General features: G+C 46.7%; 1 protein-coding gene and 1 long non-coding RNA gene across 8 annotated transcripts in view; both read right to left on the bottom strand.

The window, feature by feature from the left end:
• The window catches only part of oca2 (oculocutaneous albinism II), a 369,117-nt gene that overhangs the window by 74,302 nt on the left and 273,595 nt on the right, over positions 1–21,220 (bottom strand). The gene's annotated exons all lie outside the window — the stretch shown is intronic.
• Positions 310–1,845, bottom strand: LOC127908760 (uncharacterized). Of its 5 annotated transcripts, none has more exons than XR_008068355.1 (4): positions 1,717–1,845; positions 993–1,234; positions 773–882; positions 310–420 (listed from the first exon to the last, which is right to left on the bottom strand). It is a non-coding gene; the product is annotated as an uncharacterized LOC127908760 (long non-coding RNA). The 5 variants fall into 5 exon arrangements; XR_008068358.1 differs by having other exon boundaries at positions 993–1,212; XR_008068356.1 differs by lacking the exon at positions 1,717–1,845 and having other exon boundaries at positions 773–838; positions 993–1,268.

Below are 21,220 nucleotides of genomic sequence, written 5' to 3'. Positions count from 1 at the left end.
AGCTACAGTCTGAATGAGGTACTGTAGGAGAGGAACTACAGTCTGAATGAGGTACTGTAGGAGAGGAACTACAGTCTGAATGAGGTACTGTAGGAGAGGAACTACAGTCTGAATGAGGTGCTGTAGGAGAGGAACTACAGTCTGAATGAGGTACTGTAGGAGAGGAGCTACAGTCTGAATGAGGTACTGTAGGAGAGGAGCTACCATCTGAATGAGGTACTGTAGGAGAGGAACTACAGTATTTATGAGTGACAGTAGGAGACAATAGAGTGCTGAAGATAGAAGGCATATCCCAGATCGTTACGCACACCTGTCACCATCGTTACGCACACCTGTCACCATCATTACACACACCTGTCACCATCATTACACACACCTGTCACCATCATTACACACACCTGTCACCATCATTACACACACCTGTCACCATCATTACTCACACCTGTCACCATCGTTACTCACACCTGTCACCATCGTTACGCACACCTGTCACCATCATTACGCACACCTGTCACCATCGTTACGCACACCTGTCACCATCATTACACACACCTGTCACCATCATTACACACACCTGTCACCATCGTTACACACACCTGTCACCATCGTTACGCACACCTGTCACCATCATTACGCACACCTGTCACCATCGTTACGCACACCTGTCACCATCATTACACACACCTGTCACCATCATTACACACACCTGTCACCATCGTTACACACACCTGTCACCATCGTTACGCACACCTGTCACCATCGTTACACACACCTGTCACCATCATTACGCACACCTGTCACCATCATTACACACACCTGTCACCATCATTACACACACCTGTCACCATCATTACACACACCTGTCACCATCATTACACACACCTGTCACCATCATTACACACACCTGTCACCATCATTACACACACCTGTCACCATCGTTACACACACCTGTCACCATCGTTACGCACACCTGTCACCATCGTTATGCACACCTGTCACCATCGTTATGCACACCTGTCACCATCATTACACACACCTGTCACCATCATTACACACACCTGTCACCATCATTACACACACCTGTCACCATCATTACACACACCTGTCACCATCATTACACACACCTGTCACCATCATTACACACACCTGTCACCATCATTACACACACCTGTCACCATCATTACACACACCTGTCACCATCATTACACACACCTGTCACCATCATTACACACACCTGTCACCATCGTTATGCACACCTGTCACCATCGTTACGCACCCCTGTCACCATCATTACACACACCTGTCACCATCATTACACACACCTGTCACCATCATTACACACCTGTCACCATCGTTACACACACCTGTCACCATCGTTACACACATCTGTCACCATCGTTACACACACCTGTCACCATCGTTACGCACACCTGTCACCATCATTACACACACCTGTCACTATCGTTACGCACACCTGTCACCATCATTACACACACCTGTCACCATCGTTACACACACCTGTCACCATCGTTACACACACCTGTCACCATCATTACACACACCTGTCACCATCGTTACGCGCACCTGTCACCATCATTACGCACACCTGTCACCATCATTACACACACCTATCACCATCGTTACGCACACCTGTCACCATCATTACACACACCTGTCACTATCGTTACGCACACCTGTCACCATCATTACGCGCACCTGTCACCATCATTACGCACACCTGTCACCATCATTACACACACCTGTCACCATCGTTACGCACACCTGTCACCATCATTACACACACCTGTCACCATCATTACGCGCACCTGTCACCATCATTACGCACACCTGTCACCATCATTACACACACCTGTCACCATCGTTACGCACACCTGTCACCATCATTACGCACACCTGTCACCATCATTACACACACCTGTCACCATCGTTACGCACACCTGTCACCATCATTACACACACCTGTCACTATCGTTACGCACACCTGTCACCATCATTACACACACCTGTCACCATCGTTACACACACCTGTCACCATCGTTACACACACCTGTCACCATCATTACACACACCTGTCACCATCGTTACGCACACCTGTCACCATCGTTACACACACCTGTCACCATCATTACACACACCTGTCACCATCGTTACGCACACCTGTCACCATCATTACACACACCTGTCACCATCGTTACGCACACCTGTCACCATCGTTACGCACACCTGTCACCATCATTACGCACACCTGTCACCATCATTACACACCCCTGTCACTATCGTTACTCACACCTGTCACCATCATTACACACACCTGTCACCATCATTACACACACCTGTCACCATCGTTACGCACACCTGTCACCATCATTACACACACCTGTCACCATCATTACGTACACCTGTCACCATCGTTACGTGCACCTGTCACCATCATTACGCCCACCTGTCACCATCATTACACACACCTGTCACCATCGTTACGTGCACCTGTCACCATCATTACGCCCACCTGTCACCATCGTTACGCACACCTGTCACCATCGTTACGTGCACCTGTCACCATCGTTACGCACACCTGTCACCATCGTTACGTGCACCAGCGCATCTTTGGAATTCACCTGGACTCCATTACTTTGTTGATTGCTGCCCCTATATCTGTCTGGTCCTCGGTTTGATCCCCGTGTCTGCGTTATTGTTACTATGTTTTCCCTGTCCAGATGTTTCTTGCCAGTTGTTTATTAAATGTTCACTCCCTGTACTTGCTTCTCATCTCCCAGCGTCTGTCCTCACAGAATTAACATTTATGAACTTCACCCTCATTAACATGAACCTAATTCACTTATTCCACAGTATAACACATCCATACCAGTAGGATGGTTCCCTTACAGACATTACATAAATACATCTCAAATCCATTAGAACCCATTAGAAATACCATTATAATAAATACCATTATAATAAATACCATTATAATAAATACCCTTATAATAAATACCATTATAATAAATACCATTATAATAAATACCAATATAATAAATACCAATATAATAAATACCATTATAATAAATACCATTATAATAAATACCATTATAATAAATACCATTATAATAAATACCAATATAATAAATACCAATATAATAAATACCATTATAATAAATACCATTATAATAAATACCATTATAAACCATTACATAAATACATCTCAAATCCATTATAAATACCATTATAATAAATACCATTATAATAAATACCATTATAATAAATAGCATTATAATAAATAGCATTATAAACCATGGCACAGACCAAATGCATTTAATTGTTCTTGCTTTGTGATTTTACTTGTATTTCTCATTGTTCAGAGATTTGTGGGTTTTGGGTTAGTTCTCCTCAACAACGATTTACTTTGTTGTAAGTGAGGGTTTTACTGCAGTACCTCTCCTTTGACTCCAGTTTCCACAGCTCTCTCCTGACCCCATGCGACCCCTTGAGACCCAAATATATAAGACCTAAACGCATGCTCCCTGTCTTCCAATTCCAGTGTTACTTGTTATGTGTCTCAAATCCAATAACTCTCCTGAAAATGAAAGGGAGGAGAGGAGAACTGGTATTATGTCACCGAGTGTCAGTTTAATGCCACTGCTCCAGAACCGAAGCTGAAGCATGAAGCCTGTACCCTCCCCTCACGACACTGCGACTGCTCCAGAACCGAAGCTGAAGCATGAAGCCTGTACCCTCCCCTCACGACACTGGGACTGCTCCAGAACCGAAGCTGAAGCATGAAGCCTGTACCCTCCCCTCACGACACTGGGACTGCTCCAGAACCGAAGCTGAAGCATGAAGCCTGTACCCTCCCCTCACGACACTGGGACTGCTCCAGAACCGAAGCTGAAGCATGAAGCCTGTACCCTCCCCTCACGACACTGGGACTGCTCCAGAACCGAAGCTGAAGCATGAAGCCTGTACCCTCCCCTCACGACACTGGGACTGCTCCAGAACCGAAGCTGAAGCATGAAGCCTGTACCCTCCCTTCAAGACACTGGGACTGCTCCAGAACCGAAGCATGAAGCATGAAGCCTGTACCCTCCCCTCACGACACTGGGACTGCTCCAGAACCGAAGCTGAAGCATGAAGCCTGTACCCTCCCTCACGACACTGGGACTGCTCCAGAACCGAAGCTGAAGCATGAAGCCTGTACCCTCCCCTCACGACACTGGGACTGCTCCAGAACCGAAGCTGAAGCCTGTACCCTCCCCTCACGACACTGGGACTGCTCCAGAACCGAAGCTGAAGCATGAAGCCTGTACCCTCCCCTCACGACACTGGGACTGCTCCAGAACCGAAGCTGAAGCATGAAACCTGTACCCTCCCCTCACGACACTGGGACTGCTCCAGAACCGAAGCTGAAGCATGAAGCCTGTACCCTCCCCTCACGACACTGGGACTGCTCCAGAACCGAAGCTGAAGCATGAAGCCTCCCCTCACGACACTGGGACTGCTCCAGAACCGAAGCTGAAGCATGAAGCCTGTACCCTCCCCTCACGACACTGGGACTGCTCCAGAACCGAAGCTGAAGCATGAAGCCTGTACCCTCCCCTCACGACATTGGGACTGCTCCAGAACCGAAGCTGAAGCATGAAGCCTGTACCCTCCCCTCACGACACTGGGACTGGTCCAGAACCGAAGCTGAAGCATGAAGCCTGTACCCTCCCCTCACGACACTGGGACTGCTCCAGAACCGAAGCTGAAGCATGAAGCCTGTACCCTCCCCTCATGACACTGGGACTGCTCCAGAACCGAAGCATGAAGCATGAAGCCTGTACCCTCCCCTCACGACACTGGGACTGCTCCAGAACCGAAGCTGAAGCATGAAGCCTGTACCCTCCCCTCACGACACTGGGACTGCTCCAGAACCGAAGCTGAAGCATGAAGCCTGTACCCTCCCCTCACGACACTGGGACTGCTCCAGAACCGAAGCTGAAGCATGAAGCCTGTACCCTCCCCTCACGACACTGGGACTGCTCCAGAACCGAAGCTGAAGCATGAAGCCTGTACCCTCCCCTCACGACACTGGGACTGCTCCAGAACCGAGCTGAAGCATGAAGCCTGTACCCTCCCCTCACGACACTGGGACTGCTCCAGAACCGAAGCTGAAGCATGAAGCCTGTACCCTCCCCTCACGACACTGGGACTGCTCCAGAACCGAAGCATGAAGCCTGTACCTCCCCTCACGACACTGGGCTCCAGAACCGAAGCTGAAGCATGAAGCCTGTACCCTCCTCACGACACTGGGACTGCTCCAGAACCGAAGCTGAAGCATGAAGCATGAAGCCTGTACCCTCCCCTCACGACACTGGGACTGCTCCAGAACCGAAGCTGAAGCATGAAGCCTGTACCCTCCCCTCACGACACTGGGACTGCTCCAGAACCGAAGCTGAAGCATGAAGCCTGTACCCTCCCCTCACGACACTGGGACTGCTCCAGCACTGAAGCATGAAGCTGAAGCATGGGACTGCTCCAGAACCCTGAAGCATGAAGCCTACCCTCCCCTCACGACACTGGGACTGCTCCAGAACCGAAGCTGAAGCATGAAGCCTGTACCCTCCTCACGACACTGGGACTGCTCCAGAACCGAAGCTGAAGCATGAAGCCTGTACCCTCCCCTCACGACACTGGGACTGCTCCAGAACCCAGACACTGGGACTGCTCCAGAACCGAAGCTGAAGCATGAAGCCTGTAGCATGAAGCCCCCCCCTCACGACACTGGGACTGCTCCAGAACCGAAGCTGAAGCATGAAGCCTGTACCCTCCCCTCACGACACTGGGACTGCTCCAGAACCGAAGCTGAAGCATGAAGCCTGTACCCTCCCCTCACGACACTGGGACTGCTCCAGAACCGAAGCTGAAGCATGAAGCCTGTACCCTCCCCTCACGACACTGGGACTGCTCCAGAACCGAAGCTGAAGCATGAAGCCATGACACTGGGACTGCTGTAGCTGAAGCATGAAGCCTGTACCCCCTCACGACACTGGGACTGCTCCAGAACCGAAGCTGAAGCATGAAGCCTGTACCCTCCCCTCACGACACTGGGACTGCTCCAGAACCGAAGCTGAAGCATGAAGCCTGTACCCTCCCCTCACGACACTGGGACTGCTCCAGAACCCTGAAGCATGAAGCCTGTACCCTCCCCTCACGACACTGGGACTGCTCCAGAACCGAAGCTGAAGCATGAAGCCTGTACCCTCCCCTCACGACACTGGGACTGCTCCAGAACCCTGAAGCATGAAGCCTGTACCCTCCCCTCACGACACTGGGACTGCTCCAGAACCGAAGCTGAAGCATGAAGCCTGTACCCTCCCCTCACGACACTGGGACTGCTCCAGAACCGAAGCTGAAGCATGAAGCCTGTACCCTCCCCTCACGACACTGGGACTGCTCCAGAACCTGAAGCATGAAGCCTGTACCCTCCCTCACGACACTGGGACTGCTCCAGAAGAAGCCTGTACCCTCCCTCACGACACTGGGACTGCTCCAGAACCGAAGCTGAAGCATGAAGCCTGTACCCTCCCTCACGACACTGGGACTGCTCCAGAACCGAAGCTGAAGCATGAAGCCTGTACCTCCCCTCACGACACTGGGACTGCTCCAGAACCGAAGCTGAAGCATGAAGCCTGTACCCTCCCCTCACGACACTGGGACTGCTCCAGAACCGAAGCTGAAGCATGAAGCCTGTACCCTCCCCTCACGACACTGGGACTGCTCCAGAACCGAAGCTGAAGCATGAAGCCTGTACCCTCCCCTCACGACACTGGGACTGCTCCAGAACCGAAGCTGAAGCATGAAGCCTGTACCCTCCCCTCACGACACTGGGACTGCTCCAGAACCGAAGCTGAAGCATGAAGCCTGTACCCTCCCCTCACGACACTGGGACTGCTCCAGAACCGAAGCTGAAGCATGAAGCCTGTACCCTCCCCTCACGACACTGGGACTGCTCCAGAACCGAAGCTGAAGCATGAAGCCTGTACCCTCCCCTCACGACACTGGGACTGCTCCAGAACCGAAGCTGAAGCATGAAGCCTGTACCCTCCCCTCATGACACTGGGACTGCTCCAGAACCGAAGCATGAAGCATGAAGCCTGTACCCTCCCCTCACGACACTGGGACTGCTCCAGAACCGAAGCTGAAGCATGAAGCCTGTACCCTCCCCTCACGACACTGGGACTGCTCCAGAACCGAAGCTGAAGCATGAAGCCTGTACCCTCCCCTCACGACACTGGGACTGCTCCAGAACCGAAGCTGAAGCATGAAGCCTGTACCCTCCCTCACACGACACTGGGACTGCTCCAGAACCGAAGCATGAAGCCTCTACCCTCCCCTCACGACACTGGGACTGCTCCAGCAGAAGCTGAAGCATGAAGCCTGTACCCTCCCTCACGACACTGGGACTGCTCCAGAACCGAAGCATGAAGCCTGTACCCTCCCCTCACGACACTGGGACTGCTCCAGAACCGAAGCTGAAGCATGAAGCCTGTACCCTCCCCTCACGACACTGGGACTGCTCCAGAACCGAAGCTGAAGCATGAAGCCTGTACCCTCCCCTCACGACACTGGGACTGCTCCAGAACCCGAAGCTGAAGCATGAAGCCTGTACCCTCTCCTCACGACACTGGGACTGCTCCAGAACCGAAGCTGAAGCATGAAGCCTGTACCCTCCCCTCACGACACTGGGACTGCTCCAGAACCCGAAGCTGAAGCATGAAGCCTGTACCCTCTCCTCACGACAATGGGACTGCTCCAGAACCGAAGCTGAAGCATGAAGCCTGTACCCTCCCCTCACGACACTGGGACTGCTCCAGAACCGAAGCTGAAGCATGAAGCCTGTACCCTCCCCTCACGACACTGGGACTGCTCCAGAACCGAAGCTGAAGCATGAAGCCTGTACCCTCCCCTCACGACACTGGGACTGCTCCAGAACCGAAGCTGAAGCATGAAGCCTGTACCCTCCCCTCACGACACTGGGACTGCTCCAGAACCGAAGCTGAAGCATGAAGCCTGTACCCTCCTCATGACACTGGGACTGATCCAGAACCGAAGCTGAAGCATGAAGCCTGTACATTTACATTTACATTTAAGTCATTTAGCAGACGCTCTTATCCAGAGCGACTTACAAATTGGACCCTCCCCTCACGACACTGGGACTGCTCCAGAACCGAAGCTGAAGCATGAAGCCTGTACCCTCCCCTCACGACACTGGGACTGCTCCAGAACCGAAGCTGAAGCATGAAGCCTGTACCCTCCCCTCACGACACTGGGACTGCTCCAGAACCGAAGCTGAAGCATGAAGCCTGTACCCTCCCCTCACGACACTGGGACTGCTCCAGAACCGAAGCTGAAGCATGAAGCCTGTACCCTCCCCTCACGACACTGGGACTGCTCCAGAACCGAAGCTGAAGCATGAAGCCTGTACCCTCCCCTCACGACACTGGGACTGCTCCAGAACCGAAGCTGAAGCATGAAGCCTGTACCTCCCCTCATGACACTGGGACTGATCCAGAACCGAAGCTGAAGCATGAAGCCTGTACATTTACATTTACATTTAAGTCATTTAGCAGACGCTCTTATCCAGAGCGACTTACAAATTGGACCCTCCCCTCACGACACTGGGACTGCTCCAGAACCGAAGCTGAAGCATGAAGCCTGTACCCTCCCCTCACGACACTGGGACTGCTCCAGAACCGAAGCTGAAGCATGAAGCCTGTACCCTCCCCTCACGACACTGGGACTGCTCCAGAACCGAAGCTGAAGCATGAAGCCTGTACCCTCCCCTCATGACACTGGGACTGATCCAGAACCGAAGCTGAAGCATGAAGCCTGTACATTTACATTTACATTTAAGTCATTTAGCAGACGCTCTTATCCAGAGCGACTTACAAATTGGACCCTCCCCTCACGACACTGGGACTGCTCCAGAACCGAAGCTGAAGCATGAAGCCTGTACCCTCCCCTCACGACACTGGGACTGCTCCAGAACCGAAGCTGAAGCATGAAGCCTGTACCCTCCCCTCACGACACTGGAAAACAGAGGAAAACTATTCTACTTCAAACTTCTTGCTCTATTAGTCTTCTTTATTCAGTTTGCTGACCGACGAATTAAGATGAAAGGTTTTCATCATCAACACCTTTTCATACACGAATGGTGAAACAAGGTGATGCTGTATTTGACGGAGTACCTAACATTCATTACATGTTGTACTGTTAGGTTGACTGTAAGAAGATAGATCGTCAATCAGATACCAGATCAAAGTATTTTGTTGTCAAGCATTTCATGACCGGATTTGTGAGACTTACGATATGAACGGCTATTGCATTTAGTGCTTAAACATTTCTACCATACCATTCGGATACTACAATAGAAATATGAGATGAATGTAATGTTTATCCCGCAGTTTTACAGCCCATATCAGTCTGACAACTTTTTGACGAGCAAGCACACGGACACTGTGTTTCTCAGAAAAACAATGCCACCCTTTTCTAACTTCTCACTACCAACCCCCATTGAAGAAATACAGTTCAAGTCGGAAGTTTACATACACTTAGGTTGGAGTCATAAAAACACATTTTTCAACCACTCCACAAATGTCTTGTTTAACAAACTATAGTTTGGGCAAGTGGGTTAGGACATCTACTTTGTGCATGACACAAGTCATTTTTCCAACAATTGTTTACAGACAGATTATTTCACTTTTACAGTAATTCACTGTGTCACAATTCCAGTGGGTCAGAGGTTTACATACACTAAGTTGACTGGGCCTTTAAACAGCTTGGAAAATTTTCATGAAAATGATGTCATGGCTTTCTTTAGAAGCTTCTGATAGGCTAATTGACATAATTTTAGTAAATTGGAGGTCTACCTGTCGATGTATTTCAAGGCCTACCTTCGAACTCAGTGCCTCTTTGCTTGACATCATGGGAAAATCAAAAGAAATCAGCCAAGACCTCAGAAAAAAATTGTAGACCTCCACAAGTCTGGTTGATCATTGGGAGCAATTTCCTAACGCCTAAAGGTACCACGTTCATCTGGACAAACAACAGTATGCCTGGGAACACTCAGTCGTCATACCGCTCAGGAAGGAGATGCGTTCTGTTAAAAGGATCTATATCCACAGTAAAACGAGTCCTATATCGACAACCTGAAAGGCCTCTCAGCAAGGAAGAAGCCACTGCTCCAAAACCCGCCATAAACAAAGCCAGACTACGGTTTGCAACTGCACATGGGGACAAAGATCGTACTTTTTGGAGAAATGTCCTCTGGTCTGATGAAACAAAATAGAACTGTTTTGCCAAAATGAGCATTATGTTTTGATGAAAGAACACCATGTCAAACAGGCAGCATCATGATGTGGGGTCTGCTTTGCTGCAGGAGGGACTGGTGCATTATGAGGAAGGAAAATGACGTGGATATATTGAAGCAACTTCTCAAGACGTTTGTCAGGAACCTAAAGCTTGGTCGCAAATGGGTCTTCCAAATGGAGAATGACCCCAAGGATACAACCAAAGTTGTGGCAAAATGACAACAAAAGGACAACAAAGTCAAGGTACCGGAGTGGCCGTCAAAGCCCTGACCTCAATCCAATAGAACATTTGTGGGCAGAAATGGAAAGCAGAAGTCACCAGCATGCTGAAACAGGGAAGTAAAGCAGAAGTCACCAGCATGCTGCAACAGGGAAGTAAAGCAGAAGTCAAATCCATCACTTCTCTTGTTTAGCTGTCCCCATAGCAACGATCCAAAATGAGGTGGATCGACATTTCAACAACGTCCATCTGTAAGCATGGTTGGGAATCAATTGACGTCGTTCATAAAACAACCTTCCCCTGCTCCACCCCAAGGACCTGTAAAATGTGATGGACAACCTCCCAGTGCTCAAGGATATGTTTTCTTCATCTCTGAAGTTTAAAGCAGAATTTAAAGACCGATTGGATTAAAGGCAAAGAACGTCCGCCTGCTTCAGCCCAACACAGTTACTGTTCTGGTCACCTGGGCACCCAGGACCTTGGTCAAACGTAGTGCACTATGTAGGAAATATGGTGGCCATTTGGGACGAAGTAACTCATCTCAATGGATTTAATAATCAAACACACCCGCCAGTCAGATCGTAGAAATTAATCATTCCTTGAAAAAATTTATGCTCAAACTAAACTGCTCAAAAGCTCTGTTTGCCCAGTCGTTTTGCTGAGATAGATGCCCAGGATGCCCACTAACAGAGAGACATTTGGGGAAGTCAGCTAGTGAGCTCTATTCTGTGTCCCAAATGACACCCTATTCCCTATAGTGAACTACTTTAGATCAGGGCCTATAGGGAACTACTTTAGACCAGGGCCTATCGGGAACTACTTTAGACCAGGGCCTATAGGGAACTACTTTAGACCAGGGCCTATCGGGAACTACTTTAGACCAGGGCCTATAGGGAACTACTTTAGACCAGGGCCTATAGGGAACTACATTAGACCAGGGCCTATAGTGAACTACTTTAGACCAGGTCCTATAGTGAACTACTTTAGAACAGGGCCTATAGGGAACTACTTTAGACCAGGTCCTATAGGGAACTACTTTAGACCAGGGCTTTTTGGGATCTACTTTAGAACAGGGCCTATAGGGAACTACATTAGACAAGGGCCTATAGTGAACTACTTTAGACCAGGGCCTATAGTGTACTACTTTAGACTAGCGCCTATAGGGAACTACTTTAGACCAGGGCCTATCGGGAACTACTTTAGACCAGGGCCTATAGGGAACTACTTTAGACCAGGGCCTATAAGGAACTACATTAGACCAGGGCCTATAGGGAAATACTTTAGACCAGGGCCTATAGGGAACTACTTTAGACCAGGGCCTATAGGAAAGTACTTTAGACCAGGGCCTATAGGGAACTACATTAGACCAGGGCCTATAGGGAACTACATTAGACCAGGGCCTATAGTGAACTACTTTAGTCCAGGGCCTATAGGGAACTACTTTAGACTAGCGCCTATAGGGAACTACTTTAGACCAGGGCCTATAGGGAACTACTTTAGACTAGCGCCTATAGGGAACTACTTTAGACCAGGGCCTATCGGGAACTACTTTAGACCAGGGCCTATAGTGAACTACATTAGACCAGGGCCTATAGTGAACTACATTAGACCAGGGCCTATAGTGAACTACATTAGACCTGGACCTATAGGGAACTACTTTAGACCAGGGCCTATAGGGAACTACTTTAGACCAGGGCCTATAGGGAACTACTTTAGACCAGGGCCTATAGGGAACTACTTTAGACCAGGGCCTATAGGGAACTACTTTAGACCAGGGCCTATAGGGAACTACATTAGACCAGGGCCTATAGGGAACTACTTTAGACCAGGGCCTATAGGGAACTACTTTAGACCAGGGCCTATAGGGAACTACATTAGACCAGGGCCTATAGGGAACTACTTTAGACCAGGGCCTATAGGGAACTACTTTAGACCAGGGCCTATAGGGAACTACTTTAGACCAGGGCCTATAGGGAACTACATTAGACCAGGGCCTATAGGGAACTACTTTAGACCAGGGCCTATAGGGAACTACATTAAACCAGGGCCTATAGGGAACTACTTTAGACCAGGGCCTATAGTGAACTACATTAGACCAGGACATATAGGGAACTACATTAGACCAGGGCCTATAGGGAACTACTTTAGATTAGCGCCTATAGGGAACTACTTTAGACCAGGGCCTATAGGGATCTACTTTAGACCAGGGCCTATATTACTACATTAGACCAGGGCCTATAGGGAACTACTTTAGACTAGCGCCTATAGGGAACTACTTTAGACCAGGACATATAGGGAACTACATTAGACCAGGGCCTATAGGGAACTACTTTAGACTAGCGCCTATAGGGAACTACTTTAGACCAGGGTCTATAGGGAACTACATTAGACCAGGGCCTATAGGGAACTACTTTAGACCAGGGCCTATAGGGAACTACATTAGACCAGGGCCTATAGTGAACTACTTTCGTCCAGGGCCTAAAGGGAACTACTTTAGACTAGGGCCTATCGGGAACTACTTTAGACCAGGGCCTATCGGGAACTACTTTAGACCAGGGCCTATAGGGAACTACTTTAGACCAGGGCCTATAGTGAACTACTTTCGTCCAGGGCCTATAGGGAACTACTTTAGACTAGCGCCTATAGGGAACTACTTTAGACCAGGGCCTATCGGGAACTACTTTAGACCAGGGCCCATCGGGAACTACTTTAGACCAGGGCCTATAGTGAACTACATTAGACCAGGGCCTATAGTGAACTACATTAGACCTGGACCTATAGGGAACTACATTAAACCAGGACCTATAGTGAACTACATTAGACCTGGACCTGTAGGGATCTACATTAGACCAGGACCTATAGGGAACTACTTTAGACCAGGGCCTATAGGGAACTACATTAGACCAGGACCTATAGGGAACTACATTAGACCAGGACCTATAGGGAACTACATTAAACCAGGACCTATAGTGAACTACTTTCGTCCAGGGCCTATAGGGAACTACTTTAGACCAGGGCCTATCGGGAACTACTTTAGACCAGGGCCTATAGTGAACTACATTAGACCAGGGCCTATAGTGAACTACATTAGACCTGGACCTATAGGGAACTACATTAAACCAGGACCTATAGTGAACTACATTAGACCTGGACCTGTAGGGATCTACATTAGACCTGGGCCTATAGGGAACTACATTAGACCTGGGCCTATAGGGAACTACATTAGACCTGGACCTATAGTGAACTACATTAGACCTGGACCTATAGTGAACTACATTAGACCTGGACCTATAGTGAACTACATTAGACCTGGACCTATAGGGAACTACATTAGACCAGGACCTATAGGGATCTACATTAGACCAGGGCCTATAGGGATCTACATTAGACCTGGACCTATAGTGAACTACATTAGACCTGGACCTATAGTGAACTACATTAGACCAGAACCTATAGGGATCTACATTAGACCAGGACCTATAGGGAACTACATTAGACCAGGACCTATAGGGATCTACTTTAGACCAGGGCCTATAGGGATCTACATTAGACCTGGACCTATAGTGAACTACATTAGACCTGGACCTATAGTGAACTACATTAGACCTGGACCTATAGTGAACTACATTAGACCTGGACCTATAGGGAACTACATTAGACCAGGACCTATAGGGATCTACATTAGACCAGGGCCTATAGGGATCTACATTAGACCAGGACCTATAGGGAACTACTTTATATTAGGTGCCTTCCATGTTTTTTTGTTTTTGGAGACAGGGGGAAGGGGATACCTAGTCAGTTGTACAACTGAATGCATTCAACTGAAATGTGTCTTCCGCTTTTAACCCAACCCTGAATCACGTCATCAACCGTGTCATCGGATCCCGGGAAGAGTGGGTTAACAGTTAACAGTGGGTTAACAGTGGGTTAACAGTGGGTTAACAGTTAACAGTGGGTTAACAGTGGGTTAACAGTTAACAGTGGGTTAACAGTGGGTAAACAGTGGGTAAACAGTGGGTTAACAGTGGGTTAACAGTGGGTTAACAGTTAACAGTGGGTTAACAGTGGGTAAACAGTGGGTAAACAGTGGGTAAACAGTGGGTTAACAGTGGGTTAACAGTGGGTTAACAGTTAACAGTGGGTTAACAGTTAACAGTGGGTTAACAGTGGGTAAACAGTGGGTAAACAGTGGGTTAACAGTGGGTTAACAGTGGGTTAACAGTTAACAGTGGGTTAACAGTGGGTAAACAGTGGGTAAACAGTGGGTAAACAGTGGGTTAACAGTGGGTTAACAGTTAACAGTGGGTTAACAGTGGGTTAACAGTGGGTTAACAGTTAACAGTGGGTTAACAGTTAACAGTGGGTTAACAGTGGGTTAACAGTTAAAGTCATGTCCCACGGGGCTCTGGTCTAAAGTCATGTCCCACGGGGCTCTGGTCTAAAGTCATGTCCCACGGGGCTCTGGTCTAAAGTCACGTCCCACAGGGCTCTGGTCTAAAGTCACGTCCCACAGGGCTCTGGTCTAAAGTCATGTCCCACGGGGCTCTGGTCTAAAGTCACGTCCCACAGGGCTCTGGTCTAAAGTCATGTCCCACAGGGCTCTGGTCTAAAGTCATGTCCCACAGGGCTCTGGTCTAAAGTCATGTCCCACAGGGCTCTGGTCTAAAGTCATGTCCCACAGGGCTCTGGTCTAAAGTCATGTCCCACAGGGCTCTGGTCTAAAGTCATGTCCCACAGGGCTCTGGTCTAAAGTCATGTCCCACAGGGCTCTGGTCTAAAGCCATGTCCCACAGGGCTCTGGTCTAAAGTCATGTCCCACAGGGCTCTGGTCTAAAGCCATGTCCCACAGGGCTCTGCTCTAAAGTCATGTCCCACAGGGCTCTGGTCTAAAGCCATGTCCCACAGGGCTCTGGTCTAAAGCCATGTCCCACGGGGCTCTGGTCTAAAGCCATGTCCCACAGGGCTCTGGTCTAAAGCCATGTCCCACAGGGCTCTGGTCTAAAGTCATGTCCCACAGGGCTCTGGTCTAAAGCCATGTCCCACAGGGCTCTGGTCTAAAGCCATGTCCCACAGGGCTCTGGTCTAAAGTCATGTCCCACAGGGCTCTGGTCTAAAGCCATGTCCCACAGGGCTCTGGTCTAAAGACATGTCCCACAGGGCTCTGGTCTAAAGACATGTCCCACAGGGCTCTGGTCTAAAGACATGTCCCACAGGGCTCTGGTCTAAAGACATGTCCCACAGGGCTCTGGTCTAAAGACATGTCCCACAGGGCTCTGGTCTAAAGACATGTCCCACAGGGCTCTGGTCTAAAGACATGTCCCACAGGGCTCTGGTCTAAAGCCATGTCCCACAGGGCTCTGGTCTAAAGCCATGTCCCACAGGGCTCTGGTCTAAAGCCATGTCCCACAGGGCTCTGGTCTAAAGCCATGTCCCACAGGGCTCTGGTCTAAAGTCATGTCCCACAGGGCTCTGGTCTAAAGACATGTCCCACAGGGCTCTGGTCTGGGTTCATATGAACCCATATATTCATATGAACCTATATTCCTACAGAGAAAGCACATGAACATGACCTTACCTAGAGTCACATGTACTGTACAATACTTCAATACATGTTTGGTTTTAAATAATTAACATTATCATTGTGGTCCTTCTGTAGCTCAGTGGTCCTTCTGTAGCTCAGTTGGTAGAGCATGGCGCTTGTAACGCCAGGATAGTGGGTTCAATCCCGGGACCACCCATACGTAGAATGTATGCACACATGACTGTAAGTCGCTTTGGATAAAAGCGTCTGCTAAATGGCATATATTATCATTAATTAATGCTTCATGTCATTTGAAAGCTGTTTTAAAAAAAAAAAAAAGAAGCTTGTTCAGTTTGGTTTGTTATCTGGTCTGGATGTGATTGTTTCCATCGAAGAATGAATGAGTGTCTGCTCTCAATGTTCCTTTCTCTCCTGGTAGATCACTGTCTGTGTGCGTTCCAAATGGCAACCTAATACCTCCATCGTGCACTTACTTTAGACCAGGGGCAAATCATCAAAAGTAGTGCAGAAGAGGGTACCAATTGGAACACAAGCCAAATTCTGTGGCTGTCTTTCAGAGCATCTGCATGTTATCAGGCTCTCTAGATACAATGAGCTTCTAATGGACAGTCGCAGAGAATCAGAGCGAAGAGAATCGATACAGCATGCATTAACACACACAGAGACACTGGTGCATATTAAATACGGAGCCAAGTGAAGGAGACGAGCACAGAGAACAACCGACATACTAAATGTTTAGAGTTGTGTTCAAGAAATACAATCAACAATCAATTAAAATGTATTTTATGAAGCCCTTCTTACACCAGTAGTTGTCACCAATTGCTTTGTAGTCACGCAGCCTGGTCTCCAAAGAGCCAATAATAAGCAAAAGCAAAAATGCATTCTCTAATAATCTGATGCTCTAACATGTAATCTGATGCTAACATGTAATCTGATGCTCTAACATGTAATCTGATGCTCTAACATGTAATCGGATGCTCTAACATGTAATCTGATGCTAACATGTAATCGGATGCTCTAACATGTAATCTGATGCTCTAACATGTAATCTGATGCTAACATGTAATCTGATGCTAACATGTAATCTGATGCTAACATGTAATCTGATGCTCTAACATGTAATCTGATGCTAACATGTAATCTGATGCTAACATGTAATCTGATGCTCTAACATGTAATCTGATGCTCTAACATGTAATCTGATGCTAACATGTAATATGATGTTCTAACATGTAATCTGATGCTAACATGTAATATGATGCTCTAACATGTAATCTGATGCTAACATGTAATATGATGCTCTAACATGTAATCTGATGCTCTAACATGTAATCTGATGCTAACATGTAATCTGATGCTCTAACATGTATTCTGATGTTCTAACATGTAATCTGATGTTCTAACATGTAATCTGATGTTCTAACATGTAATCTGATGTTCTAACATGTATTCTGATGTTCTAACATGTATTCTGATGTTCTAACATGTATTCTGATGTTCTAACATGTAATCTGATGTTCTAACATGTAATCTGATGTTCTAACATGTAATCTGATGCTCTAACATGTATTCTGATGTTCTAACATGTATTCTGATGTTCTAACATGTAATCTCATGTTCTAACATGTAATCTGATGTTCTAACATGTAATATGATGTTCTAACATGTAATCTGATGCTCTAACATGTATTCTGATGTTCTAACATGTAATCTGAAGCTCTAACATGTATTCTGATGTTCTAACATGTAATCTGAAGCTCTAACTCTGATGCTAACATGTAATATGATGCTCTAACATGTAATCTGATGCTAACATGTAATCTGATGTTCTAACATGTATTCTGATGTTCTAACATGTAATCTGAAGCTCTAACTCTGATGCTAACATGTAATCTGATGCTCTTACTGTACATATATCAATGATGTTGCTCTTGCTGCGGGCGATTCCCTGATCCACCTCTACGCAGACGACACCATTCTATATACTTTCGGCCCGTCATTGGACACTGTGCTATCTAACCTCCAAACGAGCTTCAATGCCATACAGCACTCCTTCCGTGGCCTCCAACTGCTCTTAAACGCGAGTAAAACCAAATGCAAGCTTTTCAACCGATCGCTGCCTGCACCCGCATGCCCGACTAGCATCACCACCCTGGATGGTTCCGACCTTGAATATGTGGACATCTATAAGTACCTAGGTGTCTGGCTAGACTGCAAACTCTCCTTCCAGACTCATCAAACATCTCCAATCGAAAATCAAATCAAGAGTCGGCTTTCTATTCCGCAACAAAGCCTCCTTCACTCACGCCGCCAAGCTTACCCTAGTAAAACTGACTATCCTACCGATCCTCGACTTCGGCAATGTCATCTACAAAATGGCTTCCAACACTCGACTCAGCAAACTGGATGCAGTCTATCACAGTGTCATCCGTTTTGTCACTAAAGCACCTTATACCACCCACCACTGCGACTTGTATGCTCTAGTCGGCTGGCCCTCACTACATATTCGTCGCCAGACCCACTGGCTCCAGGTCATCTACAAGTCCATGCTAGGTAAAGCTCCGCCTTATCTCAGTTCACTGGTCACGATGGCAACACCCATCCGTAGCACGCGCTCCAGCAATTGTATCTCACTGATCATCCCTAAAGCCAACACCTCATTTGGCCGCCTTTCGTTCCAGTACTCTGCTGCCTGTGACTGGAACGAACTGCAAAAATCGCTGAAGTTGGAGACTTTTATCTCCCTTACCAACTTCAAACATCAGCTATCCGAGCAGCTAACCGATCGCTGCAGCTGTACATAGTCTATTGGTAAATAGCCCACCCATTTTCACCTACCTCATTCCCATACTGTTTTTATACTGTTTTTTATTTATTTACTTTTCTGCTCTTTTGCACACCAATATCTCTCTCTACCTGTACATGACCATCTGATCATTTATCACTGCAGTGTTAATCTGCAAAATTTTATTATTCGCCTACCTCCTCATGCCTTTTGCACACATTGTATATAGACTGCCCATTTTTTTCTACTGTGTTATTGACTTGCTAATTGTTTACTCCATGTGTAACTCTGTGTTGTCTGTTCACACTGCTATGCTTTATCTTGGCCAGGTCGCAGTTGCAAATGAGAACTTGTTCTCAACTAGCCTACCTGGTTAAATAAAGGTGAAATAAAAAAAACATGTAACATGTAATCTGATGCCCTAACATGTAATCTGATGCTTTTACATGTAATCTGATGCTCTAACATGTATTCTGATGCTCTAACTCTGATGCTAACATGTAATCTGATGCTCTAACTCTGATGCTAACATGTAATCTGATGCTCTTACTGTACATGTAATCTGATGCTCTAACATGTAATCTGATGCTCTAACATGTAATCTGATGCTTTTACATGTAATCTGATGCTCTAACATGTAATCTGATGCTTTTACATGTAATCTGATGCTCTAACATGTAATCTGATGCTTTTACATGTAATCTGATGCTCTAACATGTAATCTGATGCTCTAACATGTAATCTGATGCTCTAACATGTAATCTGATGCTCTTACTGTACATGTAATATGATGCTCTAACATGTAATCTGATGCTTTTACATGTAATCTGATGCTTTTACATGTAATCTGATGCTCTAACATGTAATCTGATGCTCTAACATGTAATCTGATGCTCTAACATGTAATCTGATGCTAACATGTAATCTGATGCTCTAACATGTATCTGATGTATAATCTGATGCTCTTTAAACTTCTTAAAGATCGGACCCTTTTTCTAAATGTTTGCCTAAAATGATATACCCAAATCTAACTTCCTGTAACTCAGGACCTAAAATTACATACCCAAATCTAACTTCCTGTAACTCAGGACCTAAAATAACATACCCAAATCTAACTTCCTGTAACTCAGGACCTAAAATAACATACCCAAATCTAACTGCCTGTAACTCAGGACCTAAAATGATATACCCAAATCTAACTTCCTGTAACTCAGGACCTAAAATGATATACCCAAATCTAACTTCGTGTAACTCAGGACCTAAAATGATATACCCAAATCTAACTTCCTGTAATTCAGGACCTAAAATGATATACCCAAATCTAACTGCCTGTAACTCAGGACCTAAAATAACATACCCAAATCTAACTGCCTGTAACTCAGGACCTAAAATGATATACCCAAATCTAACTTCCTGTAACTCAGGACCTAAAATGATATACCCAAATCTAACTGCCTGTAACTCAGGACCTAAAATAACATACCCAAATCTAACTGCCTGTAACTCAGGACCTAAAATAACATACCCAAATCTAACTGCCTGTAACTCAGGACCTAAAATGATATACCCAAATCTAACTGCCTGTAACTCAGGACCTAAAATGATATACCCAAATCTAACTTCCTGTAGCTCAGGACCTAAAATGATATACCCAAATCTAACTTCCTGTAACTCAGGACCTAAAATGATATACCCAAATCTAACTTCCTGTAACTCAGGACCTAAAATGACATACCCAAATCTAACTGCCTGTAACTCAGGACCTAAAATAACATACCCAAATCTAACTTCCTGTAACTCAGGACCTAAAATGATATACCCAAATCTAACTTCCTGTAACTCAGGACCTAAAATGATATACCCAAATCTAACTGCCTGTAACTCAGGACCTAAAATAACATACCCAAATCTAACTGCCTGTAACTCAGGACCTAAAATTATATACCCAAATCTAACTTCCTGTAACTCAGGACCTAAAATAACATACCCAAATCTAGCTTCCTGTAACTCAGGACCTAAAATGACATACCCAAATCTAACTGCCTGTAACTCAGGACCTAAAATGACATACCCAAATCTAACTGCCTGTAACTCAGGACCTAAAATAACATACCCAAATCTAACTTCCTGTAACTCAGGACCTAAAATGATATACCCAAATCTAACTTCCTGTAACTCAGGACCTAAAATGATATACCCAAATCTAACTTCCTGTAACTCAGGACCTAAAATGATATACCCAAATCTAACTGCCTGTAACTCAGGACCTAAAATAACATACCCAAATCTAACTGCCTGTAACT

This window comes from Oncorhynchus keta, chromosome 1, assembly GCF_023373465.1.
Source record: "Oncorhynchus keta strain PuntledgeMale-10-30-2019 chromosome 1, Oket_V2, whole genome shotgun sequence".
Taxonomy (NCBI): domain Eukaryota; kingdom Metazoa; phylum Chordata; class Actinopteri; order Salmoniformes; family Salmonidae; genus Oncorhynchus; species Oncorhynchus keta.
Note: the sequence above shows the minus strand (reverse complement) of the source record. Positions and strands in the feature narration are given on the sequence as shown.